The following is a 7,505-nucleotide window of genomic DNA, read 5'->3' on the forward strand; positions in this document are numbered from 1 at the left end:
TGGCCATTTTGAGTGAAAATCGTTCCTTTGGGGGAGTATTTCAACTTTTGGCCATTTTGAGGCGAAATTGTTCCTTTGGGGGGTTATGCAATTTTTCGCAATTTTAAAGCGAATTTGTTCCTTTCAGGGGGGTATTGCAACTTTTGCCCATTTTGAGGCGAATTTGTTCCTTTGGGGGGGTATTGCAACTTTTGGCCATTTTCGGGTGAAATTGTTCCTTTGGTGGGTATTGCAACTTTTGGCAGTTTTGAGTCAAAATTGTTCCTTTGGGGGAGTATTTCAACTTTTGGCCATTTTGAGGCGAAATTGTTCCTTTGGGGGATATTGCAACTTTTGGCAATTTTGAGGCGAAATTGTTCTTTTGTTGGGTTATGCATTTTTTTGCAATTTTGAGGTGAATTTGTTTCTTTCAGGGGGGTATTGCAACTTTTGGCCATTTTGAGGCAAAATTGTTCCTTTGGGGGTATTGCAAATTTTGGCCATTTTCAGGCGAAATTGTTCCTTTGGGAGGCTATTGCAACTTTTGGCCATTTTGAGGCGAATTTGTTCCTTTGGGTGGGTATTGGAACTTTTGGCCATTTTGAGTCAAAATTGTTTCTTTGGGGGAGTATTTCAACTTTTGGCCATTTTGAGGCGAAATTGTTCCTTTGGGGGGTTATGCAATTTTTTGCAATTTTAAAGCGAATTTGTTCCTTTCAGGGGGGTATTGCACCTTTTGCCCATTTTGAGGCTAATTTGTTCCTCTGGGGGGGTATTTCAACTTTTGGCCATTTTTGGGCGAAATTGTTCCTTTGGGGGGTTATGCAATTTTTTGCAATTTTAAAGCGAATTTGTTCCTTTCAGGGGGGTATTGTAACTTTTGGCCATTTCGATGCGAAATTGCTCCTTTGGGGGGGTATTGCAACTTTTGGCCATTTTGATGCGAAATTGCTTTTTTGGGGGGGTATTGCAACTTTTGGCCATTTTGAGGTGAAATTGTTCCTTTGGGGGGTATTGCAACTTTTCGCCATTTTCAGGCGAAATTGTTCCTTTTGGGGGGTATTGCAACTTTTGGCCATTTTGATGCGAAATTGTTTCTTTGGGGGGGTATTGCAACTTTTGGCCATTTTGAGGCGAAATGTTTCCTTTGGGGTGGTATTGCAACTTTTGGCAGTTTTGAGTCAAAATTGTTCTTTTGGGGGAGTATTTCAACTTTTGGCCATTTTGAGACGAAATTGTTCCTTTGGGGGGGTATTGCAACTTTTGGCCATTTTGAGTTGAAATTGTTCCTTTTGGGGGGTATTGCAACTTTTGGCCATTTTGAGGTGAAATTGTTCCTTTTGAGGGGTATTGCAACTTTTGGCCATTTTGAGGGGAAATTGTTCCTTTGGGGGGGTATTGCAACTTTTGGCCATTTTGAGGCGAAATTGTTCCTTTGGGGGTATTACAACTTTTGGCCATTTTGAGGCGAAATTGTTCTTTTGGGGGAGTATTTCAACTTTTGGCCATTTTGAGGCGAAATTGTTCCTTTGGGGGGTTATGCATTTTTTTGCAATTTTAAGGCGAATTTGTTCCTTTCAGGGTGGTTTCGCAACTTTTGCCCATTTTGAGGCGAATTTGTTCCTTTGGGGGGGTATTGCAACTTTTGGCCATTTTGATGCGAAATTGCTCCTTTGGGGGGGAATTGCAACTTTTGGCCATTTTCAGGTGAAATTGCTCCTTTGGGGGGGTATTGCAACTTTTGGCCATTTTCAGGTGAAATTGTTGCTTTGGGGGGGTATTGCAACTTTTGGCAATTTTGAGTCAAAATTGTTCCTTTGGGGGAGTATTTCAACTTTTGGCCATTTTGAGGTGAAATTGTTCCTTTGGGGGATCATGCAATTTTTTTTTAATTTTAAGGTGAATTTGTTCCTTTCAGGGGGGGTTTTGCAACTTTTGCCCATTTTGAGGCGAATTTGTTCCTTTGGGGGGGGTATTGCAACTTTCGGCCATTTTGAGGCGAAATTGTTCCTTTAAGGGATATTGCAACTTTTGGCAATTTTGAGGCGAAATTGTTCCTTTGTTGGGTTATGCAATTTTTTGCAATTTTGAGGTGAATTTGTACCTTTCAGGGGGGTATTGCAACTTTTGGCCATTTTGAGGCAAAATTGTTCCTTTGGGGGTATTGCAAATTTTGGCCATTTTCAGGCGAAATTGTTCCTTTGGGAGGCTTTTGCAACTTTTGGCCATTTTGAGGCGAATTTGTTCCTTTGGGTGGGTTTTGGAACTTTTGGCCATATTGAAGCGAAACCGTTCCTTTGGGAGGCTATTGCAACTTATGGCCATTTTGAGGCGAATTTGTTCCTTTGGGGGGGTATTGGAACTTTTGGCCATTTTGAGTCAAAATTGTGCCTTTGGGGGAGTATTTCAACTTTTGGCAGTTTTGAGGCGAAATTGTTCCTTTGGGGGGTTATGCAATTTTTTTGGAATTTTAAGGCGAATTTGTTCCTTTCAGGGGGGTATTGCAACTTTTGCCCATTTTGAGGCGAATTTGTTCCTTTGGGGGGGTATTGCAACTTTTGGCCATTTTGAGGCGAAATTCTTCCTTTGGGGGGGTATTGCAACTTTTGGCTATTTTGAGGCGAAATTGTTCCGTTGGGGGTTTATTGCAACTTTTGGCCACTTTAAAGTGAAACAGTTCCTTTGGGAGGGTATTGCAACTTTTGGCCATTTTCAGGCGAAATTGTTCCTTTGGGGGGTTATGCAATTTTTTGCAATTTTGAGGCGAATTTGTTCCTTTCAGGGGGGTATTGCAACTTTTGGCCATTTTGAGGCGAAATTGCTCCTTTGGGGGGTATTGCAACTTTCAGCCATTTTGAGGCGAAATTGTTCCTTTAGGGGAGTATTTTAACTTTTGGCCATTTTAAAGCGAAAGTGTTCCTTTGGGGGGTTATGCAATTTTTTTGCAATTTTGAGGCGAATTTTTTCCTTTCAGGGGGGTATTGCAACTTTTGGCCATTTTGAGGCGAAATTGCTTCTTTGGTGGGGTATTGCAACTTTTGGCCATTTTGAGGCGAAATTGTTCCTTTGGGGGTATTTCAACTTTTGGCCATTTTGAGACGAAATTGTTCCTTTGGGGGGGTATTGCAATTTTTTGCAATTTGGAGGCGAATTTGTTCCTTTTAGGGGGGTATTGCAACTTTTGGCCATTTTGAGGCGAAAATTCTCCTTTGGGGGGGTATTGCAACTTTTGGCCATTTTGAGGCGAAATGGTTCTTTTTGGGGGGGTATTGCAACTTTTGGCCATTTTGAGGCGAAATGTTTCCTTTGGGGTGGTATTGCAACTTTTTGCAATTTTGAGGCGAATTTGTTCCTTTTTGGGGGTATTGCAACTTTTGGCCATTTTGAGGCGAAATTGTTCCTTTGTCGGGATATTGCAACTTTTGGACATTTTGAGGGGAATTGTTCCTTTGGGGGGTATTGCAACTTTTGGCCATTTTGAGGCGAAATTGTTCCTTTGGGGGATATTGCAACTTTTGGCAATTTTGAGGCGAAATTGTTCCTTTGTTGGGTTATGCAATTTTTTGCAATTTTGAGGTGAATTTGTTCCTTTCAGGGGGGTATTGCATCTTTTGGCCATTTTGAGGCAAAATTGTTCTTTTGGGGGTATTGCAAATTTTGGCCATTTTCAGGCGAAATTGTTCCTTTGGGAGACTATTGCAACTTTTGGCCATTTTGAGGCGAATTTGCTCCTTTGGGAGGGTATTGGAACTTTTGGCCATTTTGAGTGAAAATCGTTCCTTTGAGGGAGTATTTCAACTTTTGGCCATTTTGAGGCGAAATTGTTCCTTTGGGGGGTTATGCGATTTTTTGCAATTTTAAAGCGAATTTGTTCCTTTCAGGGGGGTATTGCAACTTTTGCCCATTTTGAGGCGAATTTGTTCCTTTGGGGGGGTATTGCAACTTTTGGCCATTTTCGGGTGAAATTGTTCCTTTGGGGGGTATTGCAACTTTTGGCAGTTTTGAGTCAAAATTGTTCCTTTGGGGGAGTATTTCAACTTTTGGCCATTTTGAGACGAAATTGTTCCTTTGGGGGGTTATGCAATTTTTTGCAATTTGGAGGCGAATTTGTTCCTTTTAGGGGGTATTGCAACTTTTGGCAATTTTGAGGCGAAATTGTTCTTTTGTTGGGTTATGCATTTTTTTGCAATTTGGAGGCGAATTTGTTCCTTTTAGGGGGTATTGCAACTTTTGGCCATTTTGAGGCAAAATTGTTCCTTTGGGGGTATTGCAAATTTTGGCCATTTTCAGGCGAAATTGTTCCTTTGGGAGGCTATTGCAACTTTTGGCCATTTTGAGGCGAATTTGTTCCTTTGGGTGGGTATTGGAACTTTTGGCCATTTTGAATCAAAATTGTTTCTTTGGGGGAGTATTTCAACTTTTGGCCATTTTGAGGCGAAATTGTTCCTTTGGGGGTTATGCAATTTTTTGCAATTTTAAAGCGAATTTGTTCCTTTCAGGGGGGTATTGCACCTTTTGCCCATTTTGAGGCTAATTTGTTCCTCTGGGGGGGTATTGCAATTTTTGGCCATTTTTGGGCGAAATTGTTCCTTTGGGGGGTTATGCAATTTTTTGCAATTTTAAAGCGAATTTGTTCCTTTCAGGGGGGTATTGTAACTTTTGGCCATTTTGATGCGAAATTGCTCCTTTGGGGGGGTATTGCAACTTTTGGCCATTTTGATGCGAAATTGCTTTTTTGGGGGGGTATTGCAACTTTTGGCCATTTTGAGGCGAAATTGTTCCTTTGGGGGGTATTGCAACTTTTCGCCATTTTCAGGCGAAATTGTTCCTTTAGGGGGGTATTGCAACTTTTGGCCATTTTGATGCGAAATTGTTTCTTTGGGGGGGTATTGCAACTTTTCGCCATTTTGAGGCGAAATGTTTCCTTTGGGGTGGTATTGCAACTTTTGGCAGTTTTGAGTCAAAATTGTTCCTTTGGGGGAGTATTTCAACTTTTGGCCATTTTGAGACGAAATTGTTCCTTTGGGGGGGTATTGCAACTTTTGGCCATTTTGAGGTGAAATTGTTCCTTTTGGGGGGTATTGCAATTTTTTTGGCCATTTTGAGGTGAAATTGTTCCTTTTGGGGGGTATTGCAACTTTTGGCCATTTTGAGGGGAAATTGTTCCTTTGGGGGGGTATTGCAACTTTTGGCCATTTTGAGGCGAAATTGTTCCTTTGGGGGTATTGCAACTTTTGGCCATTTTGAGGCGAAATTGTTCTTTTGGGGGAGTATTTCAACTTTTGGCAATTTTGAGGCGAAATTGTTCCTTTGTTGGGTTATGCAATTTTTTGCAATTTTGAGGTGAATTTGTTCCTTTCAGGGGGGTATTGCATCTTTTGGCCATTTTGAGGCAAAATTGTTCCTTTGGGGGTATTGCAAATTTTGGCCATTTTCAGGCGAAATTGTTCCTTTGGGAGGCTTTTGCAACTTTTGGCCATTTTGAGGGGAAATTGTTCCTTTGGGGGGTATTGCAACTTTTGGCCATTTTGAGGCGAAATTGTTCCTTTGTCGGGATATTGCAACTTTTGGACATTTTGAGGGGAATTGTTCCTTTGGGGGGTATTGCAACTTTTGGCCATTTTGAGGCGAAATTGTTCCTTTGGGGGATATTGCAACTTTTGGCAATTTTGAGGCGAAATTGTTCCTTTGTTGGGTTATGCAATTTTTTGCAATTTTGAGGTGAATTTGTTCCTTTCAGGGGGGTATTGCATCTTTTGGCCATTTTGAGGCAAAATTGTTCTTTTGGGGGTATTGCAAATTTTGGCCATTTTCAGGCGAAATTGTTCCTTTGGGAGACTATTGCAACTTTTGGCCATTTTGAGGCGAATTTGCTCCTTTGGGAGGGTATTGGAACTTTTGGCCATTTTGAGTGAAAATCGTTCCTTTGGGGGAGTATTTCAACTTTTGGCCATTTTGAGGCGAAATTGTTCCTTTGGGGGGTTATGCAATGTTTTGCAATTTTAAAGCGAATTTGTTCCTTTCAGGGGGGTATTGCAACTTTTGCCCATTTTGAGGCGAATTTGTTCCTTTGGGGGGTATTGCAACTTTTGGCCGTTTTTGGGCGAAATTGTTCCTTTAGGGGTTATGCAATTTTTTGCAATTTTAAAGCGAATTTGTTCCTTTCAGGGGGGTATTGTAACTTTTGGCCATTTTGATGCGAAATTGCTCCTTTGGGGGGGTATTGCAACTTTTGGCCATTGTGAGGCGAAATTGTTCCTTTTAGGGGGTATTGCAACTTTTGGCAATTTTGAGGCGAAATTGTTCTTTTGTTGGGTTATGCATTTTTTTGCAATTTTGAGGTGAATTTGTTTCTTTCAGGGGGGTATTGCAACTTTTGGCCATTTTGAGGCAAAATTGTTCCTTTGGGGGTATTGCAAATTTTGGCCATTTTCAGGCGAAATTGCTCCTTTGGGAGGCTATTGCAACTTTTGGCCATTTTGAGTGGAATTTGTTCCTTTGGGTGGGTATTGGAACTTTTGGCCATTTTGAGTCAAAATTGTTTCTTTGGGGGAGTATTTCAACTTTTGGCCATTTTGAGGCGAAATTGTTCCTTTGGGGGGTTATGCAATTTTTTGCAATTTTAAAGCGAATTTGTTCCTTTCAGGGGGGTATTGCACCTTTTGCCCATTTTGAGGCTAATTTGTTCCTCTGGGGGGGTATTGCAACTTTTGGCCATTTTTGGGCGAAATTGTTCCTTTGGGGGGTTATGCAATTTTTTGCAATTTTAAAGCGAATTTGTTCCTTTCAGGGGGGTATTGTAACTTTTGGCCATTTTGATGCGAAATTGCTCCTTTGGGGGGGTATTGCAACTTTTGGCCATTTTGATGCGAAAGTGCTTTTTTGGGGGGGTATTGCAACTTTTGGCCATTTTGAGGCGAAATTGTTCCTTTGGGGGGTATTGCAACTTTTGGCCATTTTGATGCGAAATTATTTCTTTGGGGGGGTATTGCAACTTTTGGCCATTTTGAGGCGAAATGTTTCCTTTGGGGTGGTATTGCAACTTTTGGCAGTTTTGAGTCAAAATTGTTCCTTTGGGGCAGTATTTCAACTTTTGGCCATTTTGAGACGAAATTGTTCCTTTGGGGGGGTATTGCAACTTTTGGCCATTTTGAGGTGAAATTGTTCCTTTTGGGGGGTATTGCAACTTTTGGCCATTTTGAGGTGAAATTGTTCCTTTTGGGGGGTATTGCAACTTTTGGCCATTTTGAGGGGAAATTGTTCCTTTGGGGGGGTATTGCAACTTTTGGCCATTTTGAGGCGAAATTGTTCCTTTGGGGGTATTGCAACTTTTGGCCATTTTGAGGCGAAATTGTTCTTTTGGGGGAGTATTTCAACTTTTGGCCATTTTGAGGCGAAATTGTTCCTTTGGGGGTTATGCATTTTTTTGCAATTTTAAGGCGAATTTGTTCCTTTCAGGGTGGTTTTGCAACTTTTGCCCATTTTGAGGCGAATTTGTTCCGTTGGGGGGGTATTGCAACTTTTGG

Source organism: Anomaloglossus baeobatrachus, unplaced genomic scaffold, assembly GCF_048569485.1.
Source record: "Anomaloglossus baeobatrachus isolate aAnoBae1 unplaced genomic scaffold, aAnoBae1.hap1 Scaffold_31, whole genome shotgun sequence".
Taxonomy (NCBI): Eukaryota; Metazoa; Chordata; class Amphibia; order Anura; family Aromobatidae; genus Anomaloglossus; species Anomaloglossus baeobatrachus.